The 2,591-nt window shown below is 51.8% G+C and overlaps 1 long non-coding RNA gene across 1 annotated transcript in view; it reads right to left on the reverse strand.

Annotated features, from left to right (window-relative positions):
* Positions 1–1,076: 1,076 nt before the first annotated feature.
* LOC107184071 overlaps positions 1,077–2,591 on the reverse strand; it is a 2,489-nt gene continuing 974 nt past the window's right edge. Inside the window, exon 2 of the long non-coding RNA XR_001514896.1 lies at positions 1,077–1,327. This is a non-coding gene — a long non-coding RNA (uncharacterized LOC107184071). The remainder of the gene's footprint in view (positions 1,328–2,591) is intronic.

Below are 2,591 nucleotides of genomic sequence, written 5' to 3' on the forward strand. Positions count from 1 at the left end.
TAGCGGGACCGGAAGTGTGTGGGGAGGCGCTGAAGTGAGGAGCACAGAGAAGGAATGAGGTTTAGATCTTGTGCAACCTGGCAGGTCATTGTAAAGACTTGCTTTACTTTTTGTGGAACAGAAAAGCATTGCTGGATATAGAGCCGAGTGAGAACGCAATCCACCTTCTGTCTTGAAAAGGTTGCCCTGCTTGCTCTGTGAGAAGTGGACTATGGGTGAGCAGAGCTGGAGGCAACAGGTGTGAGGTGGTGGTGTTTTGACCCAGAGGGAGGTACTGGTACTGGTTCTATTTTAAAGGATCTGCTGGTGGATTGGGTGTGTGGGTGAGACAGACCCCAAAGTTCTGAGCCTGAAGTTAGAAATACGGAGCTGCCCTTGAATGAGAGGGAACTACAGCACCATCAGGTTGGAGGGAAGAGCAGGAGTTTGGTCTGGACAGAAGTTTCACATGTGCACAGTCCTCCAGGCACAGGTACCAAGTAGGGAGAGGACGTCAGTGGCCTGGTCCAGGCTGAGACAGGGATGTTGCAGCTGCCCTCAGTCGGGATTGAGAGACGTGGTTCAATGATGTCATCTCCGGAGGGACCAAGTATAAAAGCCTCCAGTGCCGAGACCTGGGAGAGAGGAGGTGCTGATGGGGGGCCAGTGCCCGGGGTGGGACTCAGACAAGTACCGTGCCCTGGTGACCTAGAGAAGAGAGTGTTCCCCGCTTGCTCTTTAAACTCTCCTGCATTTGGTTCGGCAGACAACCGGGTGAGTCTGTGATGTGCTGTGACGGACACTGCCCATGTCTATCGCAGGACCATTTGGGGGCATTGCCTTCATTCCTCTAGGATACGCAGCGATGGCACAAGGTTATGTTCTGCCATTTAATTTTATTGGAGGCTAGGGGTTCCCAAGACCCAAGTCTGGTGAATAAGGGCTGTTAACCAGCCATTGCTACCTTGGTCCTCAGTAAACTACGAATGTGAGACCACTCGTCCTGCTCCATGCTAAGGAACATTTTCTTGGTTTCAAAAGCCATATATGGTCACTAATATCAAATTCATAGTTAGAGTATACAGGTGAAACAAAGCCACAATTTCACTTCTGTTGTTTGCAAATGTTTTGCATCATTTTTCGTTGGCATTTCATCTCACCACTGGAGCCTGAGGGTGTTAAGAACCTCTCGGAACGCCCTCCCCCTCAGCTGCCAGTGACGTCAGGGAGCGTCCAGGCGCGGCTTAGACGCGGGCGGTGTGAGCGCATCACTTCTCACTGTGTGTGTCTCATCTTCATGGTTTTCTTCTCCTTTCCCGATTCTTTCTTCCAACTTCCGGTTGGTTAACTGGTGAGAAAGAGAATAGGGTTTGGAGTTGGACTTGGATTTAAGTTGCCTTTCTGTGGCTGTGAAGTTATTTATTCAGTCTGACCTCATTTCCTTCACCAATGAAATGGAGGTTTTAATAGGGAATCTGGACTTAGAGCAGCATGGGTTCTTGTCAAAATTTAACATAGAGAAGTAGTGCATTTATTTTTTGCATCTGGATGTAATGAGTGATGCTGGGGACTCTCTGGTCTCCTGTAATGCCTGAAGCAACTTGTGTGCCCACAGCCAGGCCTCGGGGCATCTCTCAGACCTCCCCTTGCTCCTCTCTGCGGGCACATGTCCCAGCGCCTTGGAATGTCGGGCCCTTGCATTTCAAAGGTTCCTCGTCACAACAGGATCTGAGAGAAGGTTTGTGACAAAGGAGCTTGTGTGCACCTCCCACCTCTGTCCCCACACACAGCCTCCACTTGATGAAACACGCGCCTATTTTATTCACTGGGTCACCAAACCCTGGGATGCGATGCCTGTGGTCACGGTAAATAATTCAGATGTTCATTAAAACGTCTTTGGAAGAGAAGGGATCAGCGAATGGAGGGAGGCAGGGGAGCCCACCCAGGGTGTTGGATGGAGCCTGTGCCAGCCATCCTGTCCCAGACGGCTTCAGGGGAACCTCAGGGAGGCCTTGTCCTCGGGCGGCCACTGACAGCACTGCGGACACGTGTCAGGAGCGAGGTGTCTGCTTCTCTGGGATGTGGTGACGGCTACATCCGGGTGATGTCGGTGACTCGGCTCTGCTGGGCACCTCAGTGTCGCCCCGTCAGGCACGGGTGCCTTCTCTCCAACATGGCTGTTCCTGACCTCTGCCTGAGGCAGCCTGGGTGTCACCCCCTGCACGGGCAGTGCAACGACTGAGCACCTACTGTGCACCAGGCATTGAGTGTGTGTGTGGGGGGGCGGGGGAGAGCTGCAGGTCGAGTGTGGAAGGTATAGATGCAGGAAGCCTTTGGGATACGACCTTAAGCTCGTTAAGAAAATCCTTCATTCAAACCTGGACTCTGCACCCCACCCCTTCCTCCTCTAAAGATTCGGGTGCAAATACCATGTACAGATGACGTATTATGGGATTGTACACCTAAACCTGTAGATTTTATTAACCAATGTGATGACAATAAATTCCATTAAAAAAGATTCAGGTGCAGGAGTGTGTATGACTGGGAGCGGGCGAGCGGCCCAGGACTACGCAGTGAGTCCCAGCACATCCCACACGCACTTCTCTACTTCT

This window comes from Myotis davidii, unplaced genomic scaffold, assembly GCF_000327345.1.
Source record: "Myotis davidii unplaced genomic scaffold, ASM32734v1 scaffold324, whole genome shotgun sequence".
Lineage (NCBI taxonomy): Eukaryota > Metazoa > Chordata > Mammalia > Chiroptera > Vespertilionidae > Myotis > Myotis davidii.